Source organism: Protopterus annectens, chromosome 7.part1 (assembly GCF_019279795.1).
Source record: "Protopterus annectens isolate FY-2018-M chromosome 7.part1, PAN1.0, whole genome shotgun sequence".
Taxonomy (NCBI): Eukaryota; Metazoa; Chordata; order Ceratodontiformes; family Protopteridae; genus Protopterus; species Protopterus annectens.
Genome location: NC_056740.1, coordinates 307,426,030 through 307,449,052, shown reverse-complemented (window position 1 = coordinate 307,449,052; position 23,023 = coordinate 307,426,030). Strand labels below are relative to the sequence as shown.

The following is a 23,023-nucleotide window of genomic DNA, read 5'->3' as shown; positions in this document are numbered from 1 at the left end:
CACACAAATCAATACTTACAGAGCTGATTAACTTACACAACAGAATACAATGAAAGAGTTTGGAGTGTCATAAGGTGCAGACAGCCCTTAAAAAGAAGTTATGTCCTTACCATAACGTTCCATGTGGAGTGTTCATCTCGCCTTGGTTATTACACATGGGTTCGGAGCCGATCCTCGGCTCCGTGCCGGCCGACTGCAAGCTCTGCATCGAGAAGAAGCTCGAGGACATCTAATACCCACAATCCCCCTCTGCCTTTACCTCAGATCTAGTTTGCAAGCAAACCAGACAAAAAGCACGCACACATGCCAAACTATATACATAAGTACATATATACAAACATACCAAGGGTATGATAGTAACACTAATACTGCAACAGCAGAAGGAGAATACTCCAGACCAGGCACCAAATCGAACGTTCTTCCTAAGGGTGGGAAGGGTGGGAGTGTAATAACCAAGGCGAGATGAACACTCCACATGGAACGTTATGGTAAGGACATAACTTCTTTATGTGAGAGTGTTCAATCTCGCCTTTGTTCTTACACATGGGTAGCGTCCCTAGCTCCATGATCCTGAGGAACTCAAGGGAGAACGTTCTTGAGCACAGTGGAACCAAAGGTTGCCCTATCCCTAGAAACCCTGTCCACTTTGTAATGAGAGATAAATGTATGTGGTTTAGCCCAAGTAGCAGCCGCACAAATAGTGTCTAAAGGTAAGCGAGCTGCGTGAGCCAAGGATGTAGACACTGATCTGGTAGAATGTCCTCTGGGTTTTGCTGATAATGTTTGGTCAGAGGCTTCATAAACATATGTGATACAGTCAGTTAGCCATTTAGAAAGAGTTTGTTTCGTAACTGCAAGACCCTTTCTGCTGTCAGCAAAAGCTACAAATAGTTGATCAGATTTCCTGTGATCTTTTGTTCTATCCAAATAAAATCTGAGTTGTCTATGGACGTCCAGTTTGTGCAACATATACTCCAATTTATTAGAGTGGTTCTTAAAGAAAGTGGGTAATTCAATGGACTGATTAATATTACTAGAAGAACAAACTTTGGGAAGAAAGGATGGATTAGTGCGTAGGGATACTCTGTCAGAATGAAATATTAAATAAGGATGTTTGACCGAAAGGGCCTGAAGCTCAGACACTCGTCTAGCAGATGTAATGGCCACTAGAAATAATGTTTTCCATGACAAAAACTTCAATGTGCAACTTGAAGCTGGTTCAAAGGGTGGCAACATCAATTTAGAGAGTAACAGGTTTAAATTCCACGGTGATGTCAGACTTCTGACTGGTGGTCTGATATGAAAAGAACCTTTTAAAAAGGCTTTACAAAGTCTGTGAGCCATAATAGGCACCACATTCTTCTACATGATAGTTAGAAATGGCAGCTAACTGTACTCTTAAAGTAGCCGGGGAAGCTCCTTCATGAAATAATTCAGTCAAGAACTCTAAAACCTTGTTTAACGGAGCTGTAACAGGGTCCAAATAATGTGACTCCGCCCAGAAGACAAAACGTTTCCACTTACTGGTGTAAGTCTTTGTAGTGGAAACTTTATGAGAAGCTACTAAAATATCTTGAACCGCCGATGTAAGGGGAACCGACCTGGCTAAAAAGGGAAGCGGAGCAGCCAAGCTGCTAGGTGGAGAGATTCTAGAGATGGGTGAGGAACTCCTGACGAGTGAGTCAGTAGATCTGGCTCTGGGTCCAGCATCCAAGGTCCCCGAATGCGGTGATGCAATAGAAAGGGGAACCAAATTTGACGAGGCCAGAACGGGGCAATGAGAATAATAGTCCTCTGAAGGTTGTTGGCTTTCTGTAGAAACCTTGCAATCAGGGGAAATGGAGGAAAAGCATATAGGAGACCCGGGGGCCAATCGTGCACCAGCGTCCCTGGGGACTTCCCTGGAGGGTAATAGGGCAAAGTAGCTCCTGCATTTGGCATTCATTGGAGACGCAAACAGATCGCAGGTAGGCTGGCCCCATTTGCGAAAAATCCTTCTCGCAACTGACTGACTGAGGGACCACTCGTGAGGCAATAGTATTGCCCTGCTCAGCCTGTCGGCTATGACGTTGGATGACCCCGGGATGTGCGTTGCGATCAGAAAGCGACCGGTGGACTCTGCCCATTGCCAAATTCTCATGGCCTCTCTGCATAGTTGGTAAGACCTGGTTCCCCCTTGCTTGTTTATGTACCAGACTACGGACATGTTGTCTGTCTGAACTGCAATGGTCCCTGGAGGAAGAAGGGGAGCAAAGTGTTGCAACGCCAAAAACACTGCCCTCAACTCCAGAACATTGATGTGCAGATTGTACTCCAGATTGGTCCATTCGCCTTGGACTGTCTGTCCCTGAAAGATGCCCCCCCACCCTATCAGGGAAGCGTCCGTGGTTATCGTCGCTGACGGTGCGGGTAGCACAAACGGTCTTCCGCTGGATAGGTTGCAAGTCTGTAACCACCACATTAGGTGTGATTTGCATGTTTTCGTTATCAATATTTCGTGAGTCAGTGGAAGTTGTTGGAATGACCATTGTGCAAACAGAAGCCATTGTAGCACTCTCATGTGCAGTCTTCCCAATGGTATCGCAATGAGGGAAGCTGCCATGAGACCCAAAACTTTCAGAACAATTTTTGCTGGGGACTTTTTGGACGACAGTAGAAGGGAAATGTTGAATTGAAGTGCTACTATTCTTTCTGTAGGAAGTTTTAGAACTAACTGACGCGTATCTAATTCCGCTCCTATGAATAAGATATGCTGTGATGGCTGTAGCAACGATTTTTCAAAATTTACTGAGATGCCAAGGTGTGTACAAAGTTGTAGGGTGTAATCCCTGGCTTGTATCAGTTGACGCCTGGTGGTGGCAGACAGGAGCCAGTCATCCAGATACGGAAACACCTGGAATCCTAGGCGCCTCAGATGAGACGCTACCACTGCCATGCATTTGGTGAAGACCCTGGGGCTGTAGTCAGACCAAAGGGCAGGGCTCAAACTGATAGTGACTGGCTCCCAGCCGGAAGCGCAAATGATCCCTGGACGCCCTGGCCATTTTGATGTGGTAGTATGCGTCCTTCAGATCTATCGAGCACATCCAGTCATCCTTCCGTAAAAATGGAAGGATCGATTGAAGCGTGACCATTCGGAACTTTTCCTTCTTGACAAAGGTGTTGAGATGGCTTAGGTCCAGAATCGGCCTCCAGTCCCCTGTTTTCTTTGGAACTAAAAAGAACCTTGAGTAAGTTCCGAATCCTATTTGGTCCGCTGGGACTGGTTGGATGACTTTTTTCTAGCAGCTTTGAAATTTCTGTAGCTGCTGGGTCTCGCAGATGGGGTGGTACATCTGGGAGTTTTCTCTTTGGAATAGGTGTGGATAGAAAGGGGATTTTGTAACCTCTGGTAACAATGCTTTTTACCCAATTGTCTGAAGATAGATTTTGCCAGGCCTGAGGGTATAAAGCTAAGCGACCCCCGACTGCCTCCAGAGCAGGACAGTCGGGCCTCCTCTCAGGAGTGCTGAAAAGGTTTGCCAGGGAGATTATCCCTGTCACCTTGGTTTTGCGGACCCCCTCTGCCGCCAGGGCGGCGTCTTCCACCTCTGCCCCCCCCTCTGCCTCTAGAGGGGGCATCACCCTGTGTGTTTGGAAAAGATCCTTGGGGTTTTCGAAACCACATTTTCCCACCACGTTGCCCTTTGGGGTACGGTCTGGAAGGGGTGGAAAAACGGACTCCGACAGCAGACAGAGTCTTTCCCTCCTGTTCACACCGGGTAAGGGTCTCCTTTATTTTAGGGCCAAAAAGAGTGGCTCCGTCAAATGGGGCGTTAGTAAAGGAAGACTTGAAGGCTTCCGCAAACGAACATAAGCGCATCCAGGATTGCCTACGAAGAGCAATCGCTGAAGCCGCTGCCCTACTCGATCCTTCGGCTGCATAGGATATCAGCCTCATGGACGAGTTTACAATGGACGTAAGGGTATTGAGATGCGCTGTAACTTTCTCTGAGACAGCGGCATCTGTAGTACCCTGGAGGGTATCTCCCAACTCTTTGACTAGATCCCTCTGTAAACGTGTAAAATGAGTCAAATAGTTCAGGGAACGCATAGAGAAAGCCGCTGAACTGAAAATGCGCTTCCCGTATCTGTCCATGGTCCTAGAGTCTTTGTTAGGCGGATGGACAGATGAGGAAGACTCCGACATCTCCTTTTTCGTGGCCGCTGCCACCACCATGGCGTCTACTGGAACTCCTTTGGTGAGGTACGCTTTGTCCTGTGGTGCCGTAATGTACTTATTTGGCTTCCTAGGGACTGGTTCCACCGTGTCAGGAGTCTCCCACGCCCTTCGAGCAATCAATTCCATTAACTCATCAAAGGGCGGAGTGACCCAGGAGGAGGAAGGACGGGCACCAAATGCCCTCAGCAAAACTGACTCATCCTCAGAAGGGGGGAGGGCTTGCCAGTCACCTCTCTGTTTTAAGATCTCCAAGATGTCAGAAAAAGAGACATCCTCTGAAGGTGACTTAGGGGACCCTTCTGACTCATCTAAGTCAGTATCAGATGTCAAGGATTCTTGTGGAGAATCCAAGTGTCTCCTCTTACACAGTCTTTTCCTAGGGACTTCTTCATGGGGAGCATCCGAAGAAGCCTCCGAGGAAGAGGGGGCACCCTCCAGGGGTGGCTGAGACACTGGTGCCCGACGCTTGGACGTGGCCGTGGGTGCAGAGGAGGATAACGGTCCTTTGTGGGGAGGAGAAGCTGTACCTGCTGATGTGGTTGTCTGGGTAGACAACACCTTCCTCATGAGGTCGAAGGCCCCCGGATCCCGAGTCGAGGTATCTCCCGGTTCTGAAGAAATGGGAAGAATCCCCGAAACAGGAGCCGAAGGCACCGACCCCGAGGACGGAACCGAGTCGATCCGTGCCGAGGCCCCGAGAGGGAGCGTCGGAACCGAAACATCGGTCCGACTCTCGGTCCCGGAACCAAGGACAGATCTTCGGCCCCGAGACTCCAGTACCGGATCGGATGGAGTCGAGGTGAACGGTGCCGACCGAGAAAAGGACGGTTCTGGCACCGAGGGCTCCACAATCATCAGGTCAGCTTCTTCCGGCTCCGAAGACTGGACAGGTATCGGAGGAGGAACAGATGGAGATAGTGGCAGGCCTTCAAGTCTCGACATCAACTGAGAGGAGACCGATATAAGCTTGGATAGGGCCGTATGCTCCATCAGTTTCTGCACCACACGGTCCACATCGGTGTCGGAAAGGGGCCTAGAAGAACGAGTCGAAGGGATCGAAGACGGAGCCGACCTCAGCAGAGTCGGTGGAGGGAGCTCCGTCACCGGTTCCAAGACTCGAGGCTCGGAAACTGCCAACAGTTGAACACTCGGCCCCGAAGTCTGTGGAACCGGTGATCTAACTAGACCCGAAGAGCTCGGAGCCGATGACTTTGGCTCCGACTTTAAATGACTAGATTTCTAAGAAGTTTTTTTGAAAACTTTAACCAGAATAGATAAAATCTTATCTGTAAAAAGCCTCGAGCTAGCCTCCAGCGATGCGTATGCAGCAGCGGCAAACTAGATCTGAGGTAAAGGCAGAGGGGGATTGTGGGTATTAGATGTCCTCGAGCTTCTTCTCGATGCAGAGCTTGCAGTCGGCCGGCACGGAGCCGAGGATCGGCTCCAAACCCATGTGTAAGAACAAAGGCGAGATTGAACACTCTCACATCAGTAATTAATTTAGCAGAGAGACTAGACCACTCAGAATTGTGAAATTAAAAAACATAAAAATATGTAGATTGTTGAAAACAAAACAAAGAATGCACACATTGGAGCACAGATTAAAAAAAAACCTAGATGTATACAAATAAATGTGCATATTTAAAATCCTTTAAGGTGCCTTTTACTCGCATTAATTTGTAGGAACTGGTAATGAACTACTGAACCTGTCTAAACAAAGTAAAATTCAAAGCAATGCTGTTTTCCAAGTTTAAAAACAATCATAAGTAATAGAATAAAATTATTCACAGGGATATTCTAAACATTTTCAGGGCAAATTCAGATCACAAGAAAGAGTTAAAATTAATTCCTCAGAAGTCTAAAATGAAAAATATCCTCAAGAACTCCACTACGATAGACATAAGGAAGGGAGGAGAGAAGCACGCTATGGAAGATGAGAACTTCTTTAACTTCCATTAAAGAATAAAAATATAATAGAAAAAAGCTGTAAAATCAAACTTCCTTTATTCATATGACAGCAGTGAGTATTTTCATCCTTCCAGACCTCATAATGTGCATTTACTACTGTGAAATGAATAAAGGAAGTTTAATTTTATTGAATTTTTGTGTACATTTATTTTTTAAATGTTGCTTTTTATATGAAAACCACATTATTCTTGGAAGCCATCCATTTGATACATGTGTGTGCATATAAATATGCGTGTGTATTACGCATGCGCGCACACACACGTGAACAAGATTTTCTGCTAGCAAGTTTCTTGGCTTCACTCCAGACTAACAGAGAAGTCAGAGAAATTAGGTATCAAGATATTGGGCTACAAGATACGACACAGACAGAATGCGGAATCCAAATAATCTGCAGTATATGAGACAGCAAATCTACTGGCAAAGATAAAAAAGTGGCTGTCTCAGCCAGAAACAGCTACTCAAAAATATTTAAATCTTCTCTCACTGCTTCTAAGAAATGCAATACACAACATTCTGACTTCACATTCTGTGAGCTCCTTTTGCTCTCGTACATAATTCTATGGCCTTCCTACCCACATTCAAGCCTCATCTACCAGCTCTCCAATTCCTTCCCTTGATTTCTTAGATAAAGCAGCTGGGGCCAGTTATGAAGCCTAAGGATGCACAGGGGGTCTTGTCCAATACATTTCACCGAGCAGTTATTTTTTCTTAAGCCCTACCTCCATTATTTCCCCTCCCAGCAAAGTAGTTGTGGAGTGCATCTGAGGAGGCAGGCTTGCAATGTGGACATGCACGTTACCCCAACTCCACGGCAGCTCAGCCATGTCTACCACCCTTTCCACTCTGAATTCCATTCCCCTCAACAAAATGCACCTACTCTCTACCAGGTATCATCACTGAATGCCCACACAACTGTCCATCCCTCCCTATCCCTCAGTCAACTGCCCAAGCCAAGCTGGACTGTCATCAGGGATTTATCCCTCTATGGCACCAGAGCAAATATACTCCTGCTTTACCACGTGATCTACAAGACAACACTCACTGATCCCTATTCAGCACTTGTTTTCTGTAAAATCCCATGTTAAGGAACACTGTGAAATATTACACTATACAACTGGCTTAGAAGCACTGGAAATCGGAGCCACAAATGATTACAAAAAAAACGAAAAAGTGATCACATGGGTAATACAGTACCACCAATCAAGAAATCAGAAGCAAGAAAATCAAATACAGTAGCTGAAGAAAAAGGGGGAAAACAGTAATTACATAAACAGCTGCACAAAGTGATTACTGTATCTTATGTACTAAGAGACAAAGTTATAAAATATCAGAATGTGCAAGCACAAAGTAGGACAATGGGGAGCAAGGGCTCATTCTTCCACTCACAGCATTGCATCATGATTCTTAACACCTCCACATAAATCAAAAAACAATTCAAATTAAACACTACATTTTTAAACATAAAGCAAAACTACATGTTGGTGTTGTTTGTCTTTCGGCTTTTCCCGGTTAGGGGTCACCACAGCAGAACTCCGGTCCGCTAATGACTGGCAGTTGGTTTTTATGCTGTCGAGTTGCCAGCCCGATGCCTAACCTTCAACGAAGGCACGCCCATTTAACGCATGTCTTTCGAACGCCCACTCGACCGCGGGGAGGACATGCTGACTCCACACAGAAGGCACTCCCAACCCAAGCCGAGAATCGAACAGGAGAACCTCTTGCTGTGAGGCAACAATGCTACCGCTGCACCACCGCGGAAGTCATATGGCCCCAATTTACACAGAGCAACATAAACTAGTTGAGAAGTCGCACAATGACAGGGACTGGAAATGAAGTTATTCATAATTCACCAAGCAGGGTCTTCTTGTATACTGGCACTAGCATCTGTCAAAGCTACTATCAGGGATGGTCTCTGATGGAGTCAACAGCTGGACTGACTCTAAAGGCAGGCTCTACTGCAGTAACAGAAATGGAAAACTGCAGAGCCTCATAAAATAGATGCAGATTCCAGGAATACTGACTTCCAAGAACGATCCTGGATACCTGAGACAAGGCAGAGACAATAACAATTGGTAAAGGTGACTACTGAAATATGTGCAATGCATTTCTGAGACAATGACTATACAGAGCTACTCTTCTAATGGTGTGAACTTTGACTGTACCACTTGCTAAAAGGTGGCCTGGTGGGGAAAAAAATAATGCAGCTGGTAACTTACTTCAAAATGCAAGCCATTCCTATCTTATTAAGTTATTGAAAGTCCTGTCTGAAGGTTGAATTACTGTTTGCTGAACAGCTTCAGAACTCTCCCGAGTCGGTGTTTCTTTCCCACTTTTTGTAGCTGATTTTTTTCCAGGTCTTCTGTATTTCTTTATTCCTGGCATCCAGGCAGTATACTTACTAGCCAGTTACTGAAATTCACCCATAAACACAGGTCTACTAGCCTTCCCTGCTGAGTTGCTGTTTTCACACTGGGAGAGCTAGAAACAAGCTGTTACTCAGTGTGCAGCCATCTTGGAACCTTGTGGATAAGATATTCTTGAGGATGCCTGCCCTGAAACGTAGATATTTCCTGCAAGATTCCCTTATGGGGATGTGCAGATCAGCTACTTTTAAGTCGAGGATGACTAGCCAGGCATCCTTGGCTAGCATAGGAAGAAGCTGCTGCAGAGTCAACATTTTGAATTTTAGGACCACCAGGAAGGTGTTTAGAATTGACAGATCTAGGATAGGGTGCCAAGAGCTCTCTTTTCTTGGCACCAGGAATAGTCAGGAGTAGAAACCCTGTCCCATTTGCTCTTTTGGCACAGGTTGAATAGCCCTGATACTGAGAAGAGAAAGTACTTGCTTTTGAGCCTCTGCCCACTGGTTTGGAGGAAGGTCTGGCAACCCACTTGGGGTTGGCAGCGAGTGGAAGTAGAATCTGTATCCCTGGGATACAATGTTTAGGACCCATCGGTCCTGGGTAATGGACATCCAAGTTTTGTGCATGCAGGGCGAGTTTTCCTCCTAGGGGTGCAAGTACTTGGGCTTTGCTTGGAAGGAAGGCAGACAAGTCATTGTGAACTTTTTCCATAAGGGGGTGGCTTACCACTCCCAGTTTTAGAGGAGGGAGCACTCCATTGTTTAGATCTCTGCATACCCTGAGACTGTAGTCTGGGTGGCCTGTTGCCCCTGGGTTTGGACTGAGAATGCCTGGGAGGGACTGGAAAGGACCAGTTTTTAGAAGGCCAATGCCTACTGAATCTAGGTGGCTGCACCTGTAAGAAATCTTTAACAGTTTGCATAGATTTAGCTTTTTCCTCCATCTTTTTAAGAACAACTTCTGCTTTTGTGCCAAACAACCTTTCCTGCTTTAATGGAGCATCTAGTAATTTTGCTTTGACATAGTCTGGCAAGATTTGCTCCTTCAGCCAAGCATGCCTTCTCAGTAGAGACCCAGTGACAGCAGGCCTGCAAGATGATTCTAAGGCATCAAAACCACACTGCAAAGTATGTTTACTAACTTATTTTGCAGAATGCATTAACTGTTGTAAATCTTTATTTTCTGTTCAATCTGGAAGCAACAACATTTTTTGCTTAATTAATTCCATAATATGCTGTTGGTACTTCAACATGTGAAACTGGCAATTCAAAGCCCTGACGGCAAAAGTTGCAGAGGTATATACCTTCTTACCCCATTTGTCTAAAGCTCTAGAATCCCTGTCCGAAGGGGTAGGGTTTTTGGCTGTAGTAGCCTTAATGCCTTTAGGTCCCTGGGAAATGGTCTCTGGATCTGCAGTGGGATTCTTAGAGAGACATTTGTGAGAGTCAGGTACTCTGTAGTACCTGTCAGGTTTTCTAGGAGCTGGTGGTAAAGTATCAGGAGTAAGGCTGGATTACAAGAAGACATCATCTACAATGTTCAGGACAGAGGGTAAAGCTGAGGCAAGTCCAAAAAGTCTCTGAGTCTCTTTTTGGACTGTGGGTAGTCCTGGTATTCCCAGTGGAAGTGCTCTCTTAAAGTATGCAAGGTTTCATCAAAAGAAAAGTCCTCTAGAGGGGAGGCAGAGGGAATGGAATCCTCTGCATTGGAATCCTCCTAGGTAGATAAGGGTATGACCTGGTAATCAGAGGCATCGGACTCATTGTCTGTAGAATCAGAAGGAAAATCAATTATTTGTCTTTTAGAGGGGGAAGGCTGGCTTCCCCTAATTAAAGTTATAAGGTCTTCAGCCATTCTAAGCATTTGTTTCGGTGGCAAGGGAGCTTGAACATACGCTTTGGTAATCGGTTTTCTAGGCGTAGTGCGAACTCTAGGCCTGAGAAACTCTGTATTTTTAGTCAAAATTGAAGCTGTCGGTTTAATGCGAACATCAGAAGGTCGGAAGACACCCACAGAAGCCAGTGCCTGCACAGCGGCTCCGGACCCATAAAAGGTAGAGACATCCGCAGGTTCCATAGTTGAAGAAGCATCTCCTGGCATACCGGACTCCAAATGGGTCTCAGCAGAGGCCTGCGAATCTGTAGAAGTGAGTATTAGGAGCTGCGAAAGTGCCTGAGTCCTGGCGGACTGGCGACTAGCTTAACGGAAGCGTTGTCGACAGTTTTGGACCTATGCGGTCTGTCTCTGTCTTTATCCTTACGTTTTTTTGGAGGATCGACAGTCGGATGGCTTATGGAAGCCATTTTGGAAAACGGAGAATGACAGCGAAAGAATTTAGCGACAACGATAGCCCGAAAACTAATAGTTTGGGCGTTAAACAAGGCACAAAATCTAGAGTGAGGAATATCGTGGTTTGGGCCTAAACAGATGATGCAGTAAGAATGAAAATCTCTGTGAGGTATTTGCTTTCCACAGGCAAGACAATTGTTAACTTTTTCTGACATCAGTTAGGACAAGAAAAAAGGATCCCCAACAGGGTACTTAGCTTTAGATGACTTCAGGTTTGAAATTCGAAAAACGAAAATTTCAGGTAGCGGCCAACGGGCACTTGCGAACTGCTTCTGCTTCAGGCTCCCATGTGGCAAGAAAAGCTGATGTAATGGCGTCGGCTGCATGTTTTATACCCCTGACGACCTGACGTCATGTAAGAGGCGACAGCATCTGACGCAGAAATCCCAGGACTCTGGTATTCGGGCCAACTGAGGGCTACCTGCAGGCAGATAACTCAAGTGTGATGACTGCAACAGTGAAAAACGAAGAACATTTTGAGATTTCAGCTATACCAGAGAAGCTGGAAGGAACAGACTGCATTAAATTTACAAAAGCACAAATAAGCAAATGGACTGGCATTCCACAGCAGGACTTATTGGTTGAACGGGCACATTGTATGTATGCTCCAAATCTAGCTAAAAGAAAGCAAACTAGACTTTTAATAGTAAGGATGTAATCCTACCAGCAGAAAGAGATGATTTTGTCAAAACTCGGGCAAAATGATAAAATACTAAAAGTAGAAAACAAACTAAACTCTTGACTGCCAAAGGTGGCTCAAGGTAAATTAGTTAAACACAGCAAAAATCTGAAGCACACCACCATGATATTAACTTCTAGGTCTCAGCTAAAATCAAAAATACTTAAATAGATAAAAATAATAAAGTAAGCTCCTGAGCCTCCCAAGCCTTTCTATGTTGGAGGGAAGCCTTCTAGCTTTATCAGTGGGAGTGGTAAGCACTAGGTAGCCAATCTACCACAGGAGGAGAGGTTTCTGGCCCAGAAATTAGAGTTTATTGGCCGTTTTGGGAAGCTCTTCCATCTCTTTCAACCTTCTGATTCAAAAGCCTGTGTTTGTGCTTGTTTCCTGCCTTTCTTGTTACTAGTCTAGTCCAGGTACAGATTTGCTGTATCCAGGACTCTTTGTAAGCTTCTGAGCCCCCACAAGCCTTTCTGCGTTGGAGGGAAGCCTTCTAGCTTATCAATGGGAGTGGTAAGCATAAGGTAGCCTATCTACCACGGGAAGAGTGGGTTTTGGCCCATGAATTGTAGTTTATTGGCCGTTTAGGCAGTTTTCCATCTCTTTCAACTTGCTGGCTAAAAAGCCTGTGTTTGCGCTTGTTCCCCACCTTTCCTGTAATTAGTCTAGTCCAGGTACAGATTAGCTGTATCCAGGACTCTTTGTAAGCTTCTGAGCCCCCCAAGCCTTTCTGTGTTTGAGGGAAGTCTTCTATCTTATCAGTGGGAGTGGTAAGCATTAGGTAGCCTATCTACCACAAGAGGAGTGGTTCCTGGCCAAGAAATTGTAGCTACTGGCCGTTTGGGCAGGTTTTCCCCATCTCCTTCAACTTTCTGGTTTAAAAGCTGCACTTGTGCTTGTTTCCCACCTTTCCTGTTACTAGCATAGTCCAGATACAGAGTTACTGTATCCAGGACTGTTGGTAAGCTTCTGAGCCCCGCAAGCCTTTCCGTGTTGGAGGGAAGCCTTCTAGCTTATCAGTGGGAGTGGTAAGCACTAGGTAGCCTATCTACCACAAGAGGAGTAGTTCTGGCCCAGAAAATGTAGTTTATTGGCCGTTTGGGCAGTTTTTTCAATCTCTCTCAACTTTCTGGTTTTAAAGCCCGTGTTTGCGCTTGATCCACACCTTTCCCGTAACTAGTCTAGTCCAGGTACAGATTTGCTATATCCAGGACTCTTTGTAAGCTTCTGAGCCCCCCAAGCCTTTGTGTTGGAGTGCAGCCTTCTAGCTTATCAGTGGGAGTGGTAAGTACTAGGTAGCCTGTCTACCACAAGAGGAGTGGTTCTTGGCCCAGGAATTGTAGTTTATTGATCATTTGGGAAGTTGTCCATCTCTTTCAACTTTCTGGTTTAAAAGACCACATCGGCGCTCGTTTCCCATCTTTCCTGTAACTAACCTACTGGAAAGCATTAGAAAGCCTTAAACTGATACAAGCCTTCTAGCTTAAAAGAGAGACTTTGGAGTGATTGAGTATCAGTTTTCTGTATTTTCTTGCTGTAATTAACTGTTTTATTTATTTATTTAATTTATTTATTGCAGTTGGTTTACCAGGATAGTCCATTGGGCCAAAATGAACCCGTTTTCAATGGAGTCCTGGAGAGAAAAGCTCCAAAACAATCTAGGTACAGCGGGTTATTAATGATAATTATACAAATGTAAAAGATTCAAGCAAATAATTTCAAATAGCACAGCAAACATTAGAAATAATACAGACTTGTGATGAAACTTACAGATGATACAGACTAACAAAAGGAATATTGCAAAGTAATACTGAAAGTCAATACATATTAGGAAGCGTAATCTTAAGAGGTGCAGTCTAGTACATTCTTTGCAAATACCATAGGAAGTGTGTGCTAGGGGAAAATAATAAGGAAAGTTGCTGGAGTAAACAGGGGAAAGAAGGAAGATAAAAATAGCCAGTGTTAGTTATGTGGGGTGGGAGCAACAGCATTCCCACTGGGATACTAGATGTGAATGAAGAGATCTTTTGAAAATAAAATGGTTAGAGGTGGTGCGAATGGACGGTGGTAGGGAGTTCCAGAGGCGAGCTAGGCCATAGGATAGAAGGTTTTTGCCTGGGGGATGAGTTGGTTTGTACACTTCTAATAGGTTTTGATTGTTTGACCTTAATGCTCTATCAGGTAGGTGCATTTTAAAGGCAGAAGAAAGGGAGGGAGAGAGGGAGGGGGTTGAGAATGAGCTTGTAGGCAAGAGTTAGTTGAGTGTAGGTGAGATGATTGGGTAGTTCTGGCCAGTTTAGTTTTTGGAGAGAGGAACAGTGGTGGGTGGAGGACTTATGGCTGGTAGCGAATTTGGCGATTTTGTTGTAGCAAGAGGAAAGTTGTTTTTTTAAAGAGGACTGTAGATTAGTTAGGAGTGGAGCTCCATAGAGAAGGGAGGGGATAAGAAAGGAAGTAGAGAGAGTGATTTTAGTGGCAGGTGTAAGGTAGTGATTTTGTCGGTAGAGCATACCTAGTTTTTGATGTTTTTTTGATATTTAGTTGCAGGTGGGAGTTGAATTTGAGCTGGCTATCAATTTGGACCCCAAGTAACTTGGTCTCTGACACCAGTTCCAGAGGTGAGTTATTTTGACTAGTAATCGAGAATGTATTTATATCGAAAGAAGTGACTTTAGAGGGGGTAAATACCATTAATTTGGTTTTAGAAGCATTGAGTGCTAGATTATTTATTTTCATCCATTGCTCTGTGGTTGAAAAAGCATCTTGTGTAAGTTTTAGGAGTCTGGGGACAGATGTGGCAGAGCAGACAATAGTTGAATCATCTGCATATTGGATGATGTTTGAGAATGGGATAGATTTGCGGAAATCATTTATAAATATATTGAAGAGAAGGGGACCCAGTATGGAGCCTTGGGGAACTCCGGTAGGGGTATTAAGAAATGAGGAGGTGGCCTTTTTCCATTTTACTGCTTGATATCTATTGGATAAGTAGCTGGAAAACCAATTCAAAGAGGAGGGAGATAGGTTAAGTTTTGAGAGCTTAGTTAAAAGCAGGCTGTGGGAGATAGTGTCAAAGGCCTTAGAGAGGTCAAGTAGTAGGGTAGAAACAATTAGGCCAGAGTCACGGGCTTTATTTACAGTTTCAAGGAAGGAGAGGAGGGCTGTCATAGTGCTATGATTTGGTCTGAATCCATGTTGTGTGTGAGTTAGAAGGTGATTATCTAAGAGATGTGGTAGGAGTTGAAGTTGGACACACTTTTCTAGGAGTTTAGAAATGGGAGACAGGATAGCGATGGGACGGAAATTAGTAACATTGTTATTGTTGCCACCTTTATGTAAGGGTATGATGAAGGCCGGTTTCCAGATTTGGGGTACTATACATTCTTGGATAGAACGGTTGATTAAAATGCTAATGGGGTAGGCAATTGCTTCAGCAGCTATGCTAAGAAAGTAAGAAGGGATGTTATCAGGAGCGTTAGTGCAAGGCTTCAATTTCAGAAGGAGTTTCTTTATAGTAGAAGTGGGTATAGGTTTTAATGAGAATAGAGGGGAGTGGGAAGAGGGGGTATTAGGGGGTGATGAAGATGGTGAGAAAGTTAGAGTAGAAGAAGAGGTAGAGGGTAGAAAATTAGTAGATGGGAATGAGGAAATAGTAGCAGTGCAGGGTAGAGTGTTGGTAGGGGAGGGTGGGGGGGTACTGGGGAATGTGGTGGTGGTAGAGAATGAAGAGGTTAATTTGGAAATAGACTCAATAAAAAAAAAAGAGTTAAATTGTGTAGCTAAGTCTAATTCAGGAGCATTTGGGTCTGGGGTGGGGGTGTCTGGTTTGCTTGGGTTAAGGAGAGTAGAGATACCTTTCCAGAATTTCTGAGGGTTTGTTTTATTATTGTTTTGGAGTATAGAGAAGTAATTTTGTTGATCTGAGATGATGAGCTTTTTTACTTTAGTTCAACGTGTTTTGTATTCATTATGGAGTAGTGGGGGGGTCTTGTTTTTCCGGTAGTGTGCCCATACTTTATCTCTATGCCGCATCGTTGCTAGTGTACTTTTGGTAAGCCAAGGGGCGGATTTAATTTTTATTCTCTTTGTCCTTAAGGGAGCATGGGAGTCTAGTAGTTTTAAGAATGTTGAGTTGAAATGGGCAACTGCGTTGTCTAGAGATAATGTTTTTAGACAATTCCAGTTTATTGCTTTTAGCGAATTTGAAAAGGTTGTTGGATTAAATTTTTTTGGTTACGGATAGTAATATAATTATGGGTGCGATGTAGGATTGAGGGAAGTCGGTGAGTGAAGATGGGTATGTGGTCACTAAGGGGATCGGGAAGAGTGCCACTGTTAGAGAAATAGTGAGGATGGGAGACTAGAATCCAGTCCAGAATACTGCCGCTAGAGAGGTTTTTTGAGGGGCGAGTTACAGAGTTGATTAGTTGTGAAAAATTATAGAGGTTGATGTTAAGAGAGTTTGTCGGAGACTGAATGGAGGCCCAGTTAATATTCATGTCTCCTAAGATTATGGTTTCATTGCTAATGTTATTGGAGAGCCAGTTTTCTGCCTAAACGCTGATTTTCCAGCACTTATTGTGATTTAAAAGCTTGTTTTTTTCACATATTGTACTTATTTGACTGCCTGCACTTTTAAAAAGTTTTTTGTTTAAATGAATTGTTTAACTGTTGTAGGCTACACACTAAAGTGCGATAGCCTTTCCTGATCGCTTGTAGTCGTTAAAAGCTGTTTTAAGTGTACTTTTTACTGTTTTTGCCTTCTCTTCAAAAAAAAAAAAAAAGTTTCTTGTTTCCCACCTTTCGAAGCTAGTATAGTCCAGTTTTCAGGCTAGTGCTGAATTCAGGGCTGTGTTACAAGTTTCTGAGTTACCCATACCTTACTTGGATAGAAGGAAGTTTCTCTGTTCACCTGTGAGAGAGGGGAACTTTGAGCAGCCATCTGTTCCTGGAGGAGTGGTTCCAGCCCAGAAGTTAGTAGTTTAAAAAACGCGTTTGGACGGTCTTGCGCGCTGTTAGCTAGGGTTAAATTATTCCCGGCTCGACTAAGTCTCCTCTACAGTTTTTCACTTGAAACTAGTCTAACTCTCAACCTAAGCACTCAGAAAGCATCCTACAGTCCAGCACTTGCTCAGACCTAATAGCAAGCACTAATATACCCAGACACTTGACTGCCCAGCAGGGCAAGGCTCTTTATCCACCCCACACCAACCAAGTGACTAAGCAGCTCACCCTACTATTCAGGCATGACCAAAGGGCAATTTCAGGTGTACTCTCCAGTCCAAACGGTGAATCTGGGTATCCTAAGGCAATGTTACCACTGCCTCATGTACACAGACAGCCCTCTCCTCCTACCACAAAACACTAACATATGCGAGAGATGCAATTATACAGCCAAACTGGAGGCTAAGGTCTCTCCACCCAAGACTGGAACAGACAGTCATGAGGAGAAGGTTAACACTTGCACCACAAATCCAGCCTCACATGGACCTACTAAACCAGCACTGGCAAAAAATACACATAAATACACAAAATCATACTCAGAGGCTCTAAATAAAAACCTGCAAAAGCATCAGAGAGCTCCAAAGCAGACACCCACAAAACCTGCACCTCCCCATCACAAACCAGACAACACATAAAACACAAAATCAACGTGCCACACAATCACAGCCCTTAAGGCAAAATAACATACCTAACACACTAGTAACAGGTGACTCAATAGTCAGGCACACTGACGCCCCACTCACTAGGCTGATAAGGAGAAGGTTACTGCTAGCTGCCTGTCTGGAGCCAGAATCCGCCACATAACACAAGCACTCAGGTCACTCCAGAACAAGTACAAATAGGACTCTGTCACTGTTCATGTTGGTTTGAATGACCTGAGACGTACCTCCCTGGACTACATGAAAAGAGACATGGAAGAGCTCTCTGATTATGTAACCCAGGCGGGTATGACCCTGACCTTGAGTAGCATCCTGCCCTCACCAAGAATGATACCTCAGTATAAAGAAAAAAATGATCAATTTCAACAATTGGCTAAGCTTCTGGTGTTATTCAAAGGGGATCCAGTGTCTGTCAGCCTGGGATGACATGCTGGACAAGCAGCGCTGCTTAGCAAGAGATGGCTTGCACCTGTCAACCCTTGGCTTTCGAATACTGGCCAAGGCTCTTGCTGCACCCCCCCCCCCCATAGTGCCTTTTTTAGGCAAGGCTCAAAATTCAAACCCACCTCCATAAACAGCACAAGTAAAAAAATGAGGGTTATGCTACTCAACGCCAGGAATTTAAATCTAAAAATGCATGTGCTCGAAGCACTCCTAAGTATGGAGAACGTTGACATCTGTGCAGTAACTGAAACCTGATTCAAGGCTACAGACAGCACTCCAGCACTACTGGGCTATAACTCATACCACACATTTCGGCCACAGAACATGGACCGAAACACAAAAGGAGGGGGTGTAGTCATATTCATCAAGGATACCCACACCTCCAGGTTAGTGGCGCAGAATGATACCTCTGAGATCATCCATGTGCAGCTAACATCGGGCAAATCTGCAGTGCAAATTGTGGCCTGCTACAGATCACCCTCCATGACCCAGGACCACCACTCTGCCTTTCTGGAGACACTGGAAAACACGAAGGCCCTACCGAACACCCTGATATTGGGCGATTTCAATTACCCTACCATTAACTGGGAAAACTACTTGAGTACAAACTCCCAGGCTCAGCACTTCCTGGAATTTATCAACTCATATGCCCTGGATCAGCTGGTAAACTCCCCTACCAGTGGCCACAACATACTGGACCTGGTCATCACCAACATGGGCAACAGGTGTCCCGTACCGGAGGTCAACCCATCACCGGTTAGATCAGACCATAAACTAATCACCCTGGATGTCCACACCCCACCACCACCCCCAACCAAGGAAACCACAGTGAAAAACTTTTCTAAAGCAAACTTCACCTTACTTAAGGCAGAGGTGGTAGGTTTCATAGCCCCCACGCTAAAGGATAACACTGCCCAAGATGCAGAATCCTTTACAATTGCACTCTATATGCACCTACAAAGACGCATGGATCGTGCCATCCCTAGCAAAACCAAGACTCACTCCCCTAAGAGAAGGAAACCAGTCTGGTGGACCCCTGCCATAAACAGGTTATACAACAAAAGGAGGAAACTAGTTCAGAAAAAAAGCAAATCCCAAGAAGGAAAGACATCCCTGATCAGTATCAGTAAGAAACTAAGGTCCCTCATAAAATCATCCAAAGTTAACTTCGAAAGAAAACTAGCCAATGATTCGAAAGATAACCACAAAGCCTTCTTTAGCTATGTCAAGAATCTAAGTAGCAACTCGCAGATATGCTCTAAGCTGGTGCAAAATAGCACAAAATATACCGAACCTACTGATATTGCCAACATCCTGGCAGATAAATTCAGTGCAAACTTCACCTCCCTCTCACCTTCAAAAGGGCCCACAACAATACCGGAAAAGTGTAGTGTCCCGGAAATCACAGAAGCACAGGTAAAAAAACAGCCCTTTCAAAAGCCAAAAACACAGCATCAGTGGGGCCAGATGGTGTCCCAGGCTGCATCTTGCACGAACTACAGAACGAACTAACCCCCCAACTAAACACGCTGTTCAACCTCAGCCTCTCCACAGGCTACGTGCCCAAAGAATGTCACACAGCAACGGTTATTCCACTCCACAAAGGAGGAGCCACAACTGACCCTGGTAACTATCGCCCCATAAGCCTGACTAGCCTGGTCTGCAAGGCTATGGAGCGCATCATCATGGAACTCATTAACAAAGACATTGGGAACCTCCAAACACTTGACCCGACCCAGTTCGGCTTTGTTAAGGGCAGATCATGCCTACTAAACTTGTCTGACTTCTTTGAGACAGTCACCAAGGCCATATACGAGGGAAAGGTGGTTCACACAGCCTACCTTGATCTTGCCAAGGCGCTCGACACCATTCCTCACTCAGGTATTACAGAAAAACTCACCAGCCTGAACATAAACCCCTATGTCACAACATGGGTTGCCAACTGGCTTACAGACCAAACTCACACGGTAAGAATAGCGGGCTCCAGGTCCGACTCTAAACCAGTCACAAGTGGTGTCCTGCAAGGCTCGGTTCTGGGACCCCTACTGTTCGGCATGTATTTCTCAGAAGTACAGGCAAACACAGGAGGATTATGGCTAACCAAGTTTGCTGATGACTGCAAACTGGGAGCCATAACTGACTCTCCGGCTGACATGGACATCCTTCAAAAAGGCCTTACTGAGACAGACACCTGGTGTCAAAGTCATGGCCTCAAGTTAAATGCCAAAAAATGCATAGTCATCCCATTTGGGAAAAACAAAACACCCACGAATTACCACATAGGCGGCAGCCCCCTTAATACAGAAGAGGTAATAAGAGATCTGGGGACCCAGGTAGACAGTAATCCCTCCTTTGACAATCATATTGCCAAAGTAGTTAGGAAATCCTTCTGTGTGGTCCATCTAATTACTAAGGGGTTCGCATCTAGAAATAAAGAGGTTATAGTGCCCCTCTACTCGTCACTCATCAGACCCATCATAGAGTAGAATGCCCCATTTGGGATGTACCTCACAAGACACTTCCCAACAGCTGGAAAGACCACAAAAGCACCTCACCAAGAGGATTACTGGCCTCAAACATATGTCCTATGCAGCCCGACTGAAAAAACTCCGGCTGTACTCAGTGACATATCGCTTACTCAGAGGTGATCTCTGCCCGACTTACAAAGCCATGTCCAACTCAGAATTGATGGACATGCTCCACCTAAAGAAATCCAAGTCATTGCAAGCCACGCGCTCTAGTGAGCTAAACCTCGCCACAACAATAAATAGAACAAGCTGGAGGGATAGATTCCTGTCACAGAGACTCCCCATTTGGAACAAAATTCCTAACTATATTAGGCAAAGCCCCTCACTAACACTCTTCAAGAGAAGCCTTGATGAGTGGATGGGTAACGGAAAATACATCCCTGGGATCACTTCATTGGCTCTGTTTGACAGAGGCTCAGTTAATTAATCAATGGGGCGGTGAAAGCTGACACACTCTGGCTAGACTTATACATGCCCTCGGCAGACAGCCTAGTACCTACCTATGAACCTATAATAAAATTGTAGAGAGCCTTTTCTTTTCCTTTTACGACAAGCGCTTTTTGCCATAGCCTTCATCAGACCGTTTATATTTGCGGCTCTCATTCCAAAATAAATGAAATGAACGATCTTTCTGGTTTGCTCTTAGTGACAATGGATATTAACAGCCTCTTTACTGTAACACCTAATACCTATGGCTTAGAAGCTATTAAAAGTTTTGCATCCTCGACAGACAGTAATATTGATCTGATTTGCTTGAATTAGAAGTTATGTACTCACCATAACGTTCCATCCGAGTAGGTATCTTCATTTGTCTGCAACCTTTGGGATACGGATCCGATCTCGGATCCGAGCCGGCAACTTTTACCACAGCATAGATCCGAGCTCCTAGCTCCTCCCTTTACCCATAATCCCCTGCCAACCCTAACTGACCTCAGATCAAGTTTGCCCGATATAAGCAATGTAAAGGTGCCCCAGAAGGGGCTAATCCAAGACAGATCCTAAAGGTCAGGGGGAAGGAGGGGGGGATGGTTGCAGACACATGAAGATACCTACTCAGATGGAACGTTATGGTGAGTACATAACTTCTAAATCTGAAGTAGGAACTTCATTTGTCAGCAACCTTTGGGACAGAGTCCTCAGCTACCTGAATCCTGGGTGGCCTTTATGGAAGAACATTCCGGAGCACTGCAGAGCCAAAGGACGCCCTACCTCTGGAGACAACATCCAGTTTGTAATGGCTGATAAAGGTATGAGATGAGGCCCAAGTGGATGCGGAACAAATATCATCTAAGGGAACCCTAGATTTAAAAGCCGCCGAAGCAGCGACGGCCCTAGTAGAATGAGCTCGAACCCCTTGAGGTGCAGGCCTTCCCGAACTCTGGTATGCCAAGAGGATACAATTAGCTACCCACCGTGATAGTGTAACTTTAGAAATTGACTTGCCTAAACTTGTTTTGGCAAAGGAGACAAACAACTGGTCAGATTGCCTATGACCAGCAGTTCGATGAGTATAAAAACGTAATTGTCTGTGCACATCCAAGGAATGCAGTTTATATTCTCCTTTGTTCTGGTAATGGGGAAAGAACACGGGAAGATTAATGGATTGATTAATATTAGCTTCTGAAGACACCTTAGGCAGAAAGGACGGATTGATCCTGAGGTAAACTCTATCTGGATGGAAGGATAAATAAGGTGGCTTAACACATAGAGCCTGAAGTTCAGAAACCCTTTTAGCTGAAGTAATGGCCACTAAGAAGGCCGTTTTCCAAGAGAGATATTTAAGATCAACTGTGGCCGCCAGCTCGAAAGGGGGCTAGTCAAGGCTTGGAGAACCAAAGACAAATCCCATGGGGGTACTACCTCCCTGACTGGAGGTCTGAGAAGGAAAGTACCCTTGAGGAAAACTTTACAAAGCTTAGCAGTCATCAGAGGGCCTGATTCATGCCCTACATGATAATGCGAAATCGCTGCCAGTTGTACCTTGACTGTAGAGCAGCTAGCCCCTTGATGAAAAAGGGTAGTTAAGAACTCCAAAACCGACGTGAGAGGTGCCGTGAAAGGATCCAAGTGATGGTGCTCCGCCCAGATTGAAAAACGTTTCCACTTGCTTCGGTAGACTCTTCTGGTGGAAGGTTTATGTGCTGCTACTAGGATGGCTTTAACTGGTGAGGAGATTCCGGGAGTCCTAATCAGGAGTGGAACTGGAGCAACCAAGCCGTCAGCTTGAGGTTGACCAGGTTGGGGGCCCTGGAGACCCAGAGGGTGGGTAATGAGATCCGGGAGTGGATCCAGAATCCATGGTGGATGAATTAGGTGAGACCACAGGTACGGGAACCATGTTTGATGAGGCCAGAATGGGGCAATGAGGATCACTTTGCTCCCTAGCCGACTGGCTTTCTGTAGGAGTTTCAGCATCATGGGCAACGGAGGGTAAGCGTAAAGGAGACCGGGAGGCCAAGCATGTACTAGAGAGTCTCTCGGGGACTCCCCTTGAGGGGGAATTAGAGCGAAGTAACTGTTGCATTTGGTATTTGAAGGAGAGGCAAAAAGATCGCAACAGGGTTGCCCCCATAGGGCAAATATTTGCTTCGCTACTAGGGGATTGAGAGACCATTCGTACGGAGTCAGGATCGAACGACTGAGCCTGTCTGCTAGGATGTTGGACCATCCCGGAATGTGCATTGCAATAAGAAAGCGGTTGGTGGAAATCGCCCATTCCCACACTCTCATGGCCTCGCGACAAAGGGGATAAGACCTGGTTCCCCCTTGTTTGTTGATGTACCAGACAACTGACATGTTGTCCGTCT

The 23,023-nt window shown here is 45.1% G+C and overlaps 1 protein-coding gene across 1 annotated transcript in view; it reads right to left on the bottom strand.

The window, feature by feature from the left end:
- Nucleotides 1–23,023, bottom strand: part of USP19 (ubiquitin specific peptidase 19) — a 3,461,697-nt gene that overhangs the window by 2,719,403 nt on the left and 719,271 nt on the right. The gene's annotated exons all lie outside the window — the stretch shown is intronic.